Raw genomic sequence first — 17,964 nt, forward strand, 5'->3', positions numbered from 1 at the left:
GAGACACACAGCACACTATTACATAGTATTTCCACTGTATGATATGATGAAGTGAAATCCATGCTTTATGACAAGACGAGAAACACAAACATAAACATTGTCTTTACCTGTTGGGGTCTCCTCCCTCCTCTTTAGTTTATGTTGTATGATGCATTAACCAGAACTCCTGAGGAGACAACATTCTTCATTTTAAAAAAACTTTTCCTTCTTTATTTTTTAAATTATGAAAGCATGATAACACATTTACAGGAGACTTTGAAAATACAAAACAAGTTACATATTTATTACTTATCCACTACTTATTACAGTTATTTTTTCATAGATACATTAAGATTTTTAGTTGGAGTTTCAATATCAAACTTTCATAAATTAATAGAATAAATAGAAAAGTAGAAGGATATAGTAGACCTGAAAAGCATTATGAACCAATTCAACATCATTAAGATTTATATAATTTTCACACAATAGGAGGATGCAAATTCTATTCAAGCTCCCATAGACTATAAACCAGGAGACACTGCAACATATCCAGGTGCAAGGTGCAAAAATTTCATAGTCTAAAAGTATTGAAATCATACAGAGTCTGTTCTCTTGTCACTGTGGAATTATGTTAAAAATAAATATAAAAAGATATTTGAAAATAGCCCACATATTTTCAAGTGCAATGTCATAGTTACCAAGAGAGATCTTTGACTTAGCCATTGAAAACCTCAATAAAATTAAAAGACTGCAAAAACACAAAGGGTGATTACAGAGAAGAAAGCATTTAAATGAGAAGTTAATATTAAAAGTACTTTAAAAGCCCCATGTATTGGGAATTAAGTGTCCACTTTAAATGATGGTGCATCTAAGAAGCCATAACAAGGAAAATCAGAAAATATTTGTAACAGATTAAAAATGAAAAGACAATTTATCAGAACTTGTTGCATGCAGCTGAAGCTGCTCAATGCAACTAAATACAATGTGGAATCTCGAATAAAGTATAAAAGCAAATAATGGACACGAGCATAAAGTTTTGTGAAATTTGAACAAAATCTGTACTTTAGTTAATAATATCTGCAGTGTATTTTGCAACAGGCATTACAGGATGCCAGGACAATACTAAATGTATTTCAAAATGGAAATTTTGTAATATATTTATTTTCAGTTTCCTAGGAAATGTTCTGTAATATTCAGAACATAAGCCCAGCCAATTCTTAAGCTGTGCAGATGTTAAAGCTTCATAAATGCTATAAATACCCCTTTTCAGTGTACATGTGCAACGTATTATTGCTGTACCTTTAACCAATGGCAAGAACATCCCCTAGGTCTGCAGATGTTTACAGTATTTGTACATTGCTATGGATACAGTATCAAAGGCAGGCGCCAGTAACATGAACAGGATGTAGGGGTTTAGGGCCTCTAACAACAGTGATGGAAAATATTCTCACTCTTAATGCATCTTTCTTGGATAATATTTGTAAAATATTTGGGAGGTGAGCCACGCTGTTGAGAGCATTACTTTGGCGGTTCATCCAGCACTGCTGACAGGCAGCTTGGTAAAATACCAAGGAGCCAGAGACCTAGGTCTGCCACCAGATTGATCGTGTGACATTGGTGGTTACCTTCCTTTGTAGACACTTGATTTCTCCCAATGTAAAATGAGGGTGTGTGTGTGTATGTGTGTGGGGTGTCCTTCTGAAGATTTCTGCAATCCCTTACAACATTCTGATTCTGTTGTTCAGTCACTAAGTTGTGTTTGACTCTTTGCAACCCCATGGACTGCAGCATGCTAGGCTCCTCTGTACCTAACATTCCAGGTTCCTATGCAGTATTGTTCTTTATAGCATTCGACTTTACTTTAACCACCACCAGACACGTCCACAACTGAGCGTCATTTCCGCTTTGGCCCAGCCACTTCATTCTTTCTGGAGCTATTTGTAATTGCCCTCTGCTCTTCCCCAGTAGTATATTGGATACCTTACGACTTGGTGGGGGTGGGGTCGAAGGGTATCTTATCTTCCAGTGTCATATCTTTTTGCTTTTTCATACAGTTCATGGGGTTCTCCTGGCAAGAACAGTGGAATGGGTTGCTATTTCCTCCTCCAGTGGACCACATTTTGTCAGAACTCTTCACTCTGACCTTTCCGTCTTGGGTGGCCCTGCTCAGCGTGGCTCATGGCTTCACTGAGTTACATAAGCCCCTTCACCACGACAAAGCTGTGATTCATCAAGAGATTCTGATTAGGAGTGGGTCACAAACATCATTTGATCTCATTCCCTGTGTAGTTAAATGCTTCTAGCGAAGCTAAACAAGGTTAAGACAGCTTTTTGGAGGCATCCAAGATAAGCTATCCTAGCTGGCCAGCCTTTTTCTATTGTTTCCCATCTTGCTTACAAATCTTGCAGGTTCCAGTTGGCTTCCACACTGTTTTAGGGATGATTTTTTTTCCCCCTTCCAAGGGAGCAACAGGAATGTGGGCAACTCAGCAATCTGTGGCAAATAGTCAAGAATTAAATGAAAATTAGATTAAGTTACCAAACTCACCATTCTGGGAGTTCTTCTCAAGATGCCTGAGTTTAGTAGCAGTTGACATATAGCAACATGATTGGGTATTTAAATCCTGTGTTTGTGTGTGTATACGTATATACAACTTTTTATTTAAATCAGAAATACTTGCTCACAAAACAACAATGTACATTTTGAAGAACAGGCACAGCAAACAAGTTGGGAATGTTGCCTGGATGTGGGGGCAGTAGGGGTGTTGGGGATAAAAGGAAATAAGAAGGGAGTAGACACTGGGATTCAAAGACATGAAATTTATCCAAGGTATCACTAATATAGCTAGTAAGTACTAGGTGACAGTTTGAAGAGAGGTGTCACTCAAAGGCCAACGGAGGGACATTACACCCTGCTGACTTTTGCTCTTAAGTGGAAACATGCATAACAATTACAGATAGATTGAAATGTGACTTGCTATCTATCGATGACCTAAATCAAATCCCTTATGATTATACAGGGGAAGTGACAAATAGATTCAAGGGATTAAATCTAATAGAGTGCCTGAAGAACCATGGATAGAGGTTCATAACATTGTACAAGAGGCAATGATCAAAACCATCCCCAAGAAACAGAAATACCACTGGGATGACCCAGAGGGATGGTACAGGGAGGGAGGTGGGAGGGGGGTTCAGGATGGGGAACACGTGTACACCTGTGGCGGATTCATGTTGATGTATGGCAAAACCAATACAATATTGTGAAGTAATTAGCCTCCAATTAAAATAAATAAATTTAAATTAAAAAATAATAAAAGAAAAAGGTAAAAATGGTTGTCTGAGGAGGCCTTACAAATAACTGAGAAAAGAAGAGAAGCAAAAGGCAAAGGAGAAAAGGAAAGATATACCCATCTGAATGCAGAGTTCCAAAGACTAGCAAGGAGAGATAAGAAAGCCTTCTTAAGTGAACAGTGCAAAGAAGTGGAGGAAGGCAATAGAATGGGCAAGACTACAGATCTCTTCAAGAAAATGAGACACCAAGGGAACAGTTCATGTAAAGATGGGCACAATAACGGAATAGTATGGACCTAACAGAACCAGAAAATATTGAGCAGAGGTGACAAGAATACACAGAAGAACTATATAAAAAAGATCTTAATGACTCATAACCATAATGGTGTGACCAGTCACCTAAAGCCAGACATCCTGGAGTGTGAAGTCGAGTGGCTCCCTGGGAAGCATCACTACAGACAAAGCTAGTAGAAGTGATAGAATTCCAGCTGAGCTATTTCAGTTCCTAAAAGATGATGCTGTAAAAGTGCTGCACTCAGTATGCCAGCAAGTTTGGAAAACTCAGCAGTGGCCACAGGACTGGAAAAGGTCAACTTTCATTCTAATCTCAAAGAAGGGCAATGCCAAAGGATGTTCAAACTACTGCACTCATTTCACATGCTAGCAAGATCATGCTCAAGATCCTCTAAGCTAGGCTTCAACAATATGTGAACTAAGAACTTCCAGATGTACAAGCTGGATTTAGAAAAGGCAGAGGAACCAGAGGTCAAATTGCCAACATCTGTTGGATCATAGAAAAGGCAAGAGAATTTCAGAAAAACATCTGCCTCGGCTTCACTGACTATGCCAAAGCCTTTGACTGTGGATCACAACAAACTATGGAAAATTCTTAAAGAGATGGGAATACCAGACCACCTGACCTGCCTCCTGAGAAGCATGTATGCAGGAAAAGAAGCAACAGTTATAACCAGACATGGAATAACGGACAGGTTCCAACTTGGGAAAGGAGTACGTCAAGGCTGTATATTGTCACCCTGCTTATTTAACTCCTAAGCAGAGTACATCATGTGAAATGCCACGCTGGATAAAGCACAACCTGGAATCAAGATTGCCAGGAGAAATACCAGTAGACTCATATACAGATGACACTACCCTTACGGCAGAAAGTGAAGAAGAACTAAAATGCCTCTTTATGAAAGTGAAAGAGGAGAGTGAAACAGTTGGCTGAAAACTCAACATTCAGAAAACAAATGTTTTCTGGTCCCATCACTTCATGGCAAATAGATGGGGAAATAATGGAAACAGTGAAAGATTTTAGTTTCTTGGGCTCCAAAATCACTGCAGATGGAGATTGTAGCCATGAAATTAAAAGATGCTTGCTCCTTGGAAGAAAAGCTATGACAAACATAGACAGCATATCAAAAAGCAGAGACCTTACGTTACTGACCAAGGTCTGTATAGTCAAAGCTGTGGTTTTTCGTATGGATAAACCATAGTAGTCTATGGCTATCCATAGTAGTAGTGTATGGATGTGAGAGTTGAACCATACAGAAGGCTGAGCACTGAAGAATTGATGCTTCTGAATTGTGGTGATTTGAGAACACTCTTGAGAGTCCCTTGGACTGCAAGGAGATCAAAGCAGTCAACCCTAAAGGAAATCAACCCTGAATATTCATTGGAATTAGTGATGTTGAAGCTCCAATACTTTAGCCACCTGATGCAAAGAGCCGACTCACTGGAAAGGACCCTGATGCTGGGAAAGATTGAAGGCAGGAGGAGAAGGGGATGACAGAGGACAAGATGGTTGGACGGCATCACCAACTCGATGGACGGGAGTTTGAGCAAACTCTGGGATATGGTGAAGGACAGGGAAGCCTGGAGTGCTGCGGTCCATGGGGTCCCAAAGGGTCGGACATGACTGAGTGACTGAACAACAATAATCTATTAGTTCTCTCAGAGGGTTGCTATGTTGTTACCTTTCCCTTGGAAAATAGAATACCTGCAAGATTCCCTCTTAGGAAGCTTTATCTTTGTCTCTTTTCTCTTTATCAGATTCATCTTTTTGGGTGATTTCATTTCTTAGTAGTAGGAAAGTTAAGGTTAATGCAACTTGGGTTTTCTGAGGTTGTATCAGTGTGAGTAATTCTAGTTCATTGAGATTTAGATGATTCTAGAGGGTTAAACGGAGAAGGCAATGGCACCCCACTCCAGTACTCTTGCCTGGAAAATCCCATGGACGGAGGAGCCTGGTGGGCTGCAGTCCATGGGGTCACTAAGAGTTGGACACGAGTGAGCAACTTCCCTTTCACTTTTCACTTTCCTGCATTGGAGAAGGAAATGGGAACCCACTCTAGTGTTCTTGCCTGGAGAATCCCAGGGACGAGGGAACCTGGTGGGCTGCCATCTATGGGGTCGCACAGAGTCATGTACGACTAAAGTGACTTAGCAGCAGCAGCAGCAGAGGGTTAAAAAGTGGAAAGTTTTTCAAAATTTAGTTCTTTTTAAAACATATTTAAGTATGATTGACTTACAATATTTTATTAGTTTCAGGTGTACAACAGTTATTCAATATTTTTACAGATTATACTCCATATAAAGTTATTATGAAATATTGACTACATTCCCTGTGCTGTACATTACAACCTTGTTAGCATCTATTTTGTCCCTAGAAGTGTGTACCTCTTAAGCCTCTTCATCTATTTTGCCCTTCTTCCCAGCCCTCTCCTCTCTGGTAACCCCTAGTGTGCTGGTTTTGCTGGGCAATGGCAGCAGCTGCAGCTCCCAGTCAGCCACACCATCACTAGGGTAAACAATGGGCACACTTATAGTATTCACACAACCATTCAGTACAGTGTTCAACAAATTACATGATATATTCAACACTGTATTATAAAATAGGCTTTGTACTAGATGATTTTGCCCAACTGTAGGCTAATGAAAGTGTTCTGAGCATGTTTACATTAGTCTAGGCAAAGCTATGATGCTGTTAGGTTAGTTGTATTAATTAATTTTTTATTTACTATTCAGTGTACAAATGGGTTTGGGCTTCCCAGGTGGCGTTAGTGGTAAAGAACCCACCTGCTAGTGCTGGAGACATAAAGAGACACAGGTTCGATCCCTGGGTCAGGAAGATCCCCTGAAGGAGGGCATGGCAACCCACTCTGGTATTCTTGCCTGGAGAATCTCATGGACAGAGGAGCCTGGTCCATAAGGGTCATAGAGAATCGGACAGGATTGAAGCAACTTAGCACGCATATACAGTGGGTTTATTGGGACATAACCAAAGAAGTTCTGTATTTCAACTTACTCCTATGCCCGGTTAACTTATCCTAGTGCTGCTCCCCCCATCCCCCTGCCTCCATACACACATACACCTACCCATCATGGAAACTGACTATACTGTATATAATTTAAATTTGGGCTTACCTCCTTTTATTTATTTATTTATTTTGATGTCTCTTCCTCTCCCTCCCCTACATTTCTTGCAGCATTGTCTCACTTATGTCCCTTTTATTAAGGACTTTTCCCCCAGGTGTTTTCAATGTGTGTCTTTGTAGGGCAAACATTCTGAGCTCTTGAATGCAGGGAACTTTTTTTCCCCCCCACTGTCTCTCATTTGAATAATTTGACCGAAGATAAAATTCTACATTCGAAGTACCTTTCCCAGTATTTTTAAACTATTATTCACTGTCTTCTATCACCCAGTGTAGCTGTTTGGTATCTGTTCACTGTCATTCCTCTGGAGGTGATCTGTTCTTTCCCTCTGGAAACTTATAATTTTTCTCTTGATTATTGTCAATTTTTATTGTTATGTCTAGAGTCGTATGCTTTATTTCTTTTGGCCCTTTATAAGTCCTTTCTTTTTAAAATTTTTATTTATTTACTTTTGGCTGTGCTGGATCTCTGTTGCTACGCAGGCTTTTCTCTGTGGCAATCAGGGGCAACTCTGTAGTTGTGGTGCACGACTTCTCATTGAGGTGGCTTCTCTTGCTATGGTTCCCAGGCTCTAGAGCACAGGCACGTGGGCTTTATTGCTCCACGGCATGTGATCTTCCTGGATCAGGGATCAAACCTGTGTCTCGTGCATTGGCAGATGGGATTCTGAGCCACCAGGGAAGCCCTTTTAAGACCTTCCAAATACAGTTGTTTGTGGGAAATTTCTCTCCATTTTTTCTTCAAATATTTTTTCTACTCCATTTTTACATTTCTATCTGGAACTTATGCCCCTAGGTGTTAGCCTTTCTTTATCATCCACATTTCCAAGCTTCTTTTGTATTTTATGTTTTATATTTTCCCACTGTGAGACACTCATAGACCTGTGTCTACAAATTTGTTCTTCAACTATATCCATTTTATTTCATGTGTTCTATTTTCATTTAATAGATTCTTTATTTCAACTATTCTATTTTTCATGCCTAATAGTTTTACTTAGTTCTTTTTAAATGATTTCTTGTTCACATACCATATTGCTAACATCTCTTTTTAATTCCTCATCTACTCAAGGAGAATTTTTAGATTTCCAGTCCTTCTGTTTCAACACTTCTGTTTCAGACGACAGGTGTGGCTTAGCATATGTTTGTGATTCTCAACTTTCCAGTGCTTTAGTTTGTAATCTTGTATCCCTTAGGATATCAACCAGCAGGTCTGATAATGCACTGCAGGGAGGGCTAAGGCCAAGCCCTAGTCTACACTGAAATCAGTGATTTAAGGATGAATATCCAGGAGCCATAGACCCCTTAAAGAATCCTTTCCTGTTTGACACCATTCCATTGGTCACTCTTTTGCCTGAGCTTTTTCACTTTTGAGCTTTTTGATACCAGCGTAGTCCACAATCCTGGTGCTTTGGTTGGCAGTATAGGGGTGATTGCTCGAGGGCTCTCAGTCTGTTTTCCTGAACTCTCTCTCATTATCCGGTGGGCTTTTATGTTGCTAATATCAATAGAAGCTGTCATGGGCCCTGTTGTTGCCCACTTCTGTGCAGAAGGGTCAGGCCCATAGCTGTGTTCAACTTGAGGGAGAGACGAGAACAGATTAAAAGTTCTCCACCAACCTACTCCCTACTGCCCAATTCATCCACCCCAACACCACTTCTAGCTTTTTGTCTGAGGAGTGGGGTGGGAGTGGGGAGGATATTCCCTACATTTTCTCTTTGGTTTTAGGAATTCATGCTTCTCTCATATGTTTACTATTTCTTCATGGTTGATCTTGGGAGAAGGATTCAGTGGCCTGAGGTAGTTAGCTGTCTGGGCAGGGATCTTCCCTCCCTGTCTTCAAGTATAAGTTGTTACCTCAGACAGTTGTGGATGTTGGCTATTTTGTATCAGTGTCTAGAACAAAATTAATATTTTAAAAGTATTGAGTGTTTTTTTTTTTTTTTTTAACTTTTGTCAGGTTGGTTTATTTCTTTCCCTCAGTTCTTGTGGTAACAAAGATTTGGAATTGTTAGGTAGTTAGAATAGGGAAAAGGAGTCCAAAATGGTGGTGGCTAAAAGACAAGGAAGAGAAAAGCCCGTGAAAATAGAACAGAGGAAGGTCAAAGGAAGGTCCGAGGACCGGAGTGAGGACTTCAGGTAGAACAGCACTCCTGACTAAGCCCAATTTTCATTGGGCAGGCCTAAGGGGAAGGAAAAAAACGTATAAAAAGAGGAGCCAAAGGGCTCTCTCTCTCTCTTTTTCTCCCCTGCGTGCATGTGCTTTCTCTCTCTTTCTCTCTCTCTCTTTCTCCCTCGTGTGTGTGTGCTCTTTCTCTCTTTCTCCCTGGCATGTGTACGCTCTTTCTCTCTCTCTCTCTCTCCTCCACTCTCTTCTCTTTGTGTTTTTGGGTTGGCATGCCCTCACGCTTCAAGGATGGATTCTCCTGCTATCTTCCAAATAAAATAGAGCCATAACACTGATTTGTCTAACAGGTATAACACAGTCTGTTTGAGACCTGTGAGCTATAACATGGTCTGTCCAAGACCCGAGAGCTGTGACCCGCTGAGGGCTTTAATGTCTGTCACTCCAAATCTTTGTTGTGATGAGACAGAACTGAGGGGAATACACTCACCTGACATGTATGGTGCCACGACTCGGATTTAACCTGGCTGAAACAACCTCGGTGCGGGCCCCCCACAAGGAGGAGGCCATGAACAGCAGGATCCCAACTCAATGAAAGCTCCTGTGGTTGAAGCGGAACATGAAGAAAACCCAGCGCAAGGGAACTAACAATAGGCCCATTGTGCTGGAGACCAGGACACCAGAAAATGAACTCAGCAGAAAGCTCACGCGGCTCAGCCTCAGATTCCAGAAGACCTCTGGTTAAGGTAGGAGGTCCTCGCTCCTATAGCTGGAAGAACATGCTTAACAAAATCTTAATTCCTTTACAATCTCTGGTTTCTTGTTTCCTTGAAACCCTGTGAACAGGCGGGCGGCAGTGGGCGCAATTGAGGGACTCTGGAGAGGCTACTCTTCGGTATGTCCCAAAGGCACTATCTGCTGGGCCCCAGTAGCTGTTACCCAAGCTGGTGGGGGTTCTTCTGTCCTTACTCTTCTCCGTGCCAAGAATCAGGCCAATGAAAACTGTGAGCACAGGTCAGGTATTTAGCAGATTTTCCAGCAGGCTATGAAGGGGATCCCTTGGCACGTTTTTCCCACTGCTTTTTCCTCCTGTCCTTCAGCTCTCTCTCGGGACTCAAGCCCGGCCAAAACTAATGAAGCTCAGGCTCTGTCTCATTCCAAAAATTCATTGAGAGACAAAGCGATAAGTAAGAGGTGGATTTGTTAGGATTCAGAGAGAAGTCACTCTTCAGGGTGTGAACCATTGCCGAGGGCAAGGGCTGGGGCCACGGAATTAGGCCTGGCTAGGTTTTGGTGAATTCATATGCTAATGAGTGGGAGGATCATTCCAACCATTGGGGAACCACCCACTCCTCCATCTTTTGACAGAGCCTTAGAGCTGTCCTGCCACCCCTGGGTGTGTCTGCTGGCTTGTAGATTGGGCATTAAGGTTTTCTTGAATTTGACTTGTCATCTAGGACCCAATTGGTTTTAATCGGTTTACGTTATGCCCTTGTGCTATGTCATTCTTTCTCTTTTATTTTATTTTTATGTCATTCTTTCAAAGGTTGTGCTCTGTCCCCTTCCCTCCTGTTTCATGCTCCTTTTCTCAGCCCCACAATGTTTCCTCTACGATCTTCTGGAGAGACAACCAGAAAATAGCTGGCCTTGGGAGGGAAATACTGTGTAATATCCAACCCCTTAATCCTACCCAGCACTGGTCACACTGACCTTGGGGATGCCCAAACTCCAGTCCGGGGGTCCCAAGAGGTCAACCTGCCTTGGGATCTGGTCTTCGAAAGGTTGTCACACCTCATCCGCCAGTCCCAGGGGTCCCAGGAGGTCGTCACACCTCGACCTACCCAGGGGCCCAATTCTTGGGAGGCCGTCACGCCTCAACCTGCCCAGGGATTCAATCTCTAGGAGGCTGTCACGCCTCAGCCTGCCTGGGGATCTGCACCCTGACCCAGGGACGCCTGGCTCTCAGGTTGCAACAGTACTGGGTAGGATAAGCTTACATCATGATATCTATTCCCATCCACGGTGGGGAAACCAGCAATGAGTTAAGATTACAACCCCTTGATCCTGCCCAGCACTGGTCATGCTGGAGATCTTGGGGATGCCCAACTCCAGTCCGGGGGTCCCAGGAGGTTAACCTACCTTGACCTGCTTAGGGATCTGGTCCTTGAAAGGTTGTCACACCTCAACCTGCTTGGGGATCTGCCAGTCCCAGGGGTCCCAGGAAGTTGTCACACTTCAACCTGCCCAGGGACCCAATTCTCGGGAGGCCGTCACGCCTTGACCTGCCCAGGGATTCGATCTCTAGGAGGCTGTCACACCTCAGCCTGCCTGGGGATGTGCACCCTGACCCGGGGACACCTGGCTCTCTGGTTGCAACAGTACTGGGTAGGATAAGCTTCAGAAAGACTCACCTCTAAGGAAGTCCACCCATGGAAATTGAAGGAGGCCTATTAGTTTTTTCTTTTCCTTTTCCTCCCTGTCATGACTGTCTTTAAGATGGGAAATAACCAATCCACTTCTGGGCAGACACCCTTGAGATGCATCCTTGATAACTGGAAGCTGTTCGATCCTCACTCCGAGGAGGAGTCGCTTAAAATTCTTTTGTGCCACTGCATGGCCACAATATCCACTGGGGGATGAGGAACACTGGCTGAGGATGGGAGCTTAAATTACAATACCATCCTGCAGCTGGAATTATTCTGCAAAAGACAAGGGAAATGGACAGAGATCCCCTATGTCCAAATTTTCTTTCGACTAAGACATATGAAGGAACTATGCCTTAAGTATGGGATTGTTGTACGCCCTAAAAGTGAGCCTACTAGGCAAATGGTGTTAGGCACAGGCAACCAAGAGGAGGAACCCCGCCCCCCACTCCGCGCCCCCCCAAAGGCTCACCTCCCTTGCTCCCAAAGAGACTAGAGCCTCCCATAGCTCCCGAATTGTCTGGTGGTGCTTCCTTGTATCCAAATGTGCCCCCATATCCGGGAGCACCCCGTCCACAAAAGCCAGCTTGAGTATGTCTTTAGTTGAAACTGGAGGAGAATTCGGACCAACCTGGGTCCATAAGCCCTTCTCCCTCTTAGAACTAAGACAGTCAAACAAGACCTGGGAAGCTATACAGATGACCCAGGCAAATATATAGATACATTCCAACATATAACCTTGGCTTTTGATTTGATGTGGAAAGACATCATGGTCATATTTAGTCAAACTTTATCTGACCCTGAACATAGTAGGGTCTTAAAGGAAGCCCAAAGGTATGCAGCGGGGCTTCGCATGTCAAGTGATAGACACCCATAGGAGAAACTGCATTCCCCTCCTTTGATCCTAATTGGAATTATAATAACCCTGAGCACATCTGAGAAAAAGATCATTTTCTAATCTGTGTGAAGGCAGGACTAAAAGCAGCCCAACGAAAAGTAATCAGCTATGCCCGAGTCTCAGCAATAACTCAGGAGCCCAACAAGAACCCCATTACCTTTCTGGAAAGGCTAAAAGAGGCCCTCCAAAAGTTTACCAATCTGGACTTAGACTCTTACGAGGGACAGGTGATTTTAAAGGACAAATTCCTGTCCCAATGTGCATCAGATATCAGAATTAAGTTACAACAGCTACAGCAGCAGGACCCTGCTGCCCCTTTAGATGAGATGATCCAGGCAGCCACCAATACCTTTTATAACAGAGAACAGGAGAAGGAGGCCAAAGACCAGGAGAGGGGGAGAAGGAAAGAGACAAGGCATGCCCAGATTCTGGCCGCCCTCCAGAGAAGCCCGATGGCACACCCCGATTCCTTGAAGGACAAGGCATGAGGCAAATGCCTAATTTGTAGACAGGCAGGGCATTGGGCCAAAGAGTGTCCAAACTATGACAAGTCTCCTAGAACTGGCTTGCCACAAATGCCATCAAATGGGACATTGGGCGGCACTCTGCCCTGGGGACCCAAGAGCCTCAAGGTCAAGTGGCAAGCCTTCTCTCATGATGGTTCAAGAAGACTGAAGCGGCCCGCTCCAGCCAGCCCACCGGTCACATATAACCAACACGGGTCTGGAGCCAAGGGTGCAACTGGATGTGGCAGGTAGGTCCTAGAATTTCTTGGTTGACACAGGGATCTACCTACTCTGTCTTGATCTCCTACTCTGGAGCCTTCTCCTCCCAAACCTGTACCATTTTGGGTGCTACAGGAAAAGCAACTACTAAAAGATTCACCCGAGCTCTTTGTTGCTGGGATGGACAAATATTTTCCCACCAGTTTCTGGTGGTCCCTGAGTGTCCTACTCCCTTATTGGGAAGAGATATACTTACAAAACTGGGGACCACCCTTGTGATGGGAAGTTTTTCAGCCCCTAGAGCTCTACAGTCCCTGGTTACTACTGAAGAACCCATTACACCTTCTTCAATAGAGAGGGACCAAAAACTATGGGAAGACAAAATTAACCCCCAGGTGTGGGACCAGGGAATTCCTGGACAAGCCCACCAAGCTGAACCGGTCATCATTGTCCTCCGAGATCCCACTCGGTTTCCTAATCGGAAACAATATCCTCTCAAAAGAGAGGCTCGGGAGGGACTACAGCCTTTACTAAATAAATTCCTTGCTTGTGGGCTATTGGTCCCCACCAGTTCACCATGTAACACCCCAATTCTCTCAGTAAAGAAAAAAGATGGAACCTGATGAATGGTTCAAGATCTCCGGATCATAAATGAAGCTGTAGTCCCCCTCCATCCCACAGTACCCAATCCCTATGTAATCTTGGGAGAAATTCCACCCAGTGCCAAGTGGTTTACAGTCTTGGATCTAAAAGATGCATTTTTTTTTTTTTTTTTGCATGCCACTGGCTAAAGAATCCCAATATATTTTTGCCTTTGAGTGGGAGGCCCCAGGAGAAAAACACCAACAGATAACTTTGACAGTATTACTTAAGGGTTTCAGAGATAGCCCCCACCTGTTTGGACAGGCCCTTAGCTGGGATCTCCTAAATCTGGACCTGGGACCTAATGGGAAAATATTACAATACGTAGATGACCTACTAATCTGCTCTCCAGATGAGGAAAATGCCCAACAACATGCAATTCAGGTTCTAAACTTTTTGGCATAAAGGGGACATAAAGTCTCCCATGCTGAGGCATAGATGGTGGAGACAAAGGTCACTTACCTGGGAGTTCGGATTACACACGGGTCCAGAAGCTGTCCTCTGATCGGGTACAAGGAATCCTCCAGTTGCCCTCCCCCACGACTCAAAAACAATTGCGAGCTTTCCTGGGGCTAACTGGGTATTGTAGAATCTGGATACCCAACTATGGTCTAATTGCCCAGCCCTTATATGAAAGCTTAAAGGGACGAGATAATTCAATCCCACTGATGTGGGGAATTCCTCAAAAGAAGACAGAGGCTATACTAAAATAGGCCTTAATTCAGGCATCTGCCTTGAGGTTGCCAGACCCAGAAAAAGCATTCCAACTTTATGTCCATGAAAGAGTGAGAATAGCCTTGGGAGTGTTAGCTCAAAGGTTGGGATCTGAGCCCCAGCCTGTAGCTTGCTTATCCAAAAGACTCGATCCAACCTCCCAAGGCTGGCCTCCCTGCCTTCAAAATCTTGCAGCTATTGCAGTCATAATTGAAGATGCTTTAAAACTCTCCTTTTGGGGCAAACTATTTTTACTAGCCACCAAGTAAAACAACTCCTAAAGGGGAGAGGCCATTTATGGATGTCTGATTAAAAAATCCTCAGATATCAAGTAATGCTGATGGAAAATCCAGGCCTCACTATATCCCTTGTGAGGTTCTTAACCCAGCCACCCTCCTGCCTACCCCCGAGGGCTCTCTCCCCTTTCATTCTTGTCTAGAAACCTTGGACCACTGGACAAAACCCCAAGAGGGATTGTCGGAAGATCCTCTGACCAATCCTGAGGAAATCTGATACACTGATGGAAGCAGCTTTGTCATAGATGGAAAAAGAAGAGCTGGATATGCAGTAGTCTCCAATTTTGAGATCATAGAGGCTAAGCCTATGGAAAAAGAAGAGCTGGATATGCAGTAGTCTCCAATTTTGAGATCATAGAGGCTAAGCCTCTGCCACCAGCCCAATTAGCTGAGCTCATAGCCCTGACCCAAGCTTTAGAGCTGGGAAAAAGAAAAAGAATAGCCATCTACACTGACTCCAAGTATGCCTTTCTGGTGATACATGCACATGCTGCTATTTGGAAAGAAAGGGACCACTTGACCACCCAAGGGTCCCCAATCAAATATGGTGATCAAATCCTTAGGCTCTTGGAGGCAGTCCATCTGCCCACTGAGGTTTCAGTCTCCTACTGTAAAGGACACCAAAAAGGGAGCACAGAAATGGCACGAGGGAACCAAGCAGCCGATCAGGCAGCTAAGAGAGCAGCATTACAGAACCATGACCTAATAGGGATTGCCACCTTAGTTCCACAGACTAATTTGCCAGAAACTCCTTCATATACTGAAGGTGAGAATCTTAAAGCTAAGAGTGAGGGCTTTCAAGAAGATCATATGGGGTGGTTCCAAAAGGAGGGACTCCTTTTTCTTCCTGGGAACCTCCAATGGAAGTTGATTAACTCCTTATATGCCAGCACTCATTTAGGGGAAAAGGCCCTCCAAAACTTACTAGAAAGGTCCTTCAGAGGAACAGGCCTCCAAACAACTATAAGGCAAGTGGTCTCCTCTTGTCCCACTTGCCAATTAAACAGCCCCCAAGGAGCTCGAAGATCCTAGTTGGCCCAGCACATCCAATGACGTGGGACATATCCAGGAGAGGACTGGCAGATGGACTTCACCCAGATGCCAGTTTCTCAAGGGTATAAATTCCTATTAGTCATGATAGATACATTCACAGAATGGATTGAAGGCTTTCCCACCCGGACTGAGAAGGCTGCTGCTGCTGCTGCTAAGTCGCTTCAGTCGTATCCGACTCTGTGCGAACCCATAGAGGTGGTAAAAAACTGCTCCATGAAATCATTCCACGATTTGGTCTGCCCAGGTCATTACAAAGTGACAATGGGACATTATTTACTTCTAAGGTCACCCAAGGGGTCTCTAAGGCACTGGGCATTACTTATTATCTCCATTGTGCCTGGAGGCTCAGTCTTCAGGAAAAGTAGAAAGAGCCAACCAATTCTTAAAATCAGTGATAAAAAAGATAACCCAGGAAATGGGATGGAAGGAGGCTTTACGAATAGCCCTCCTCTGCACCTGTATGGCCTCTAAGGAACAGGTTGGTCTTAGTCCTTATGAAATGCTATATAGGAGACCTTTTGTTTATGTCAATGACCTCTTCCTAGACCCAGAGGTTCAGACCCTCCAGTCTTATACCATGGCCATTGGGCAATTCAAACAGGATATACACTTGTGGGGTATGAATCGGGACCCAAAAGATTCTAAGGAGTCACCACTATATGCTCCAGGGACTCAAGTCTTAATTAAAGTCTGGAAAGATGGGTCCCCAAAGGCTCAACTCCAGCCCACATGGAAGGGCCCCTACCCCGTAATACTTTCTACCCCCACAGCAGTCAAGGTACCAGGACATGACTCCTGGATTCACTACTCACGAGTCAAGCCATGGAAGAAAACAGAAGAGGACACAATACACCTGTGAGCCCCTGGGAGATCTCAGATACCTATTCAGGACTACCAATGAATGCCATTCTAATGAACACCCCCAAAATCTGGTTTCTGGGGATAAGATTTCTCAGGAGAACTGTAAAGAGCCAGCACAGCTTGACAGAGATTGTACTCCAAAACAGACAGGAGATAAATCTTCTGATCCCTGAACAAGGAGGGACTTGAGCCATCCTGGCGATGTGAATTTAGAATTGGCTAATGCCCCTACTCGTTATGCCATATTGATGCTGCTTATGATTGCCCCATGTATTATCAATTGTCTAACCTGTTTTGTCTCTGACCAGGTCAACAAAGCTACAACATGCAGTGCCAGTTCAACAAAGATATAAAACTACAGCCGACCACAGAAAATATCACTCCCCCTTAGACGGACACCGCTATAAGGACTCTGAGGCTTGAGACTAGCAAGAGGAGGAGGCCCAATGCCCCTTGCCATCCCAGTTCAGCAGGAAGTAGCCAGAAAGACCTCGACGCCCCTATTCCCAAAGAATTAGGCCTCCCATCTCTTGGGGGAATGTTAGGTAGTTAGAATAGGGAAAAAGAGTCCAAAATGGTGGTGGCTAAAAGACAAGGAAGAGAAAAGCCCACGAAAATAGAACAGAGGAAGGTCAAAGGAAGGTCCAAGGACCAGCGTGAGGACTTCAGGTAAATAGCACTCCTGACTAAGCCCAATTTGCATAGGCAGGCCCAGGGGGAAGAAAAAAACATCTAAAAAGAGGAGCCAAAGGGCGCACTGCCCCCCCCCCCCGCATGCACGCGCTCTTTCTCTCTCTCTCCTCCACTCTCTTCTCTTCGTGTCTTTGGGTTGGCATGCCCTCATACTTCGAGGATGGATTCTCCTGCTATCTTCTAAATAAAATAGAGTTGTTAACACTGATTTGTCTAAGAGCTATAACAGTCTATTCGAGACCGGAGAGCTATAACATGGTCTGTTCAAGACCCGAGAGCTGTGACGCGCAGAGGGCTTTAATGTCCGTCACTCCAAATCTTTGTTGTGATGAGACAGAACTGAGGAGAATACACTCGCCTGACAGAATGATGGATTAATTACAGCTCAAGCAGGCAGGATTTCTTGAAACAACATACTGGTTACAGCTCAGTTAAATGGACAGTGGATAGTTCACCCCAAGATGTAGGAGTGGGCTGGCTGCAAAGCAGTGGCCACGATCCCTCTTGACTTTCCCTTTTATACTCTGTCTCCTCTTCTTGGTTCTGCCCTGTCCAAAAATAGGGCTTGTACCCGCCACCAATCAGGAAAGGGAATGCAAATATATGCTCAAGACCAATTGACAGTTGCAAGTTACATAACAACAGGCTCTATTGCTCATGTTGTTCCCATAATTAAGTCTGTTATAGTCAGACATGTGTATGTATAGAATATTTATGAACCTTTAATGGGCTCCTCGCTGACTATGGTTACTTGAGGACACAGCTGTGCATCGAGGGGGCATGTGCTGGACTTGGAGAAGCCCCTGTGGTTAGTCTGTATTTACTGTGTGCCT

Source organism: Bos taurus, chromosome 28, assembly GCF_002263795.3.
Source record: "Bos taurus isolate L1 Dominette 01449 registration number 42190680 breed Hereford chromosome 28, ARS-UCD2.0, whole genome shotgun sequence".
In the NCBI taxonomy this organism is placed as follows: Eukaryota; Metazoa; Chordata; class Mammalia; order Artiodactyla; family Bovidae; genus Bos; species Bos taurus.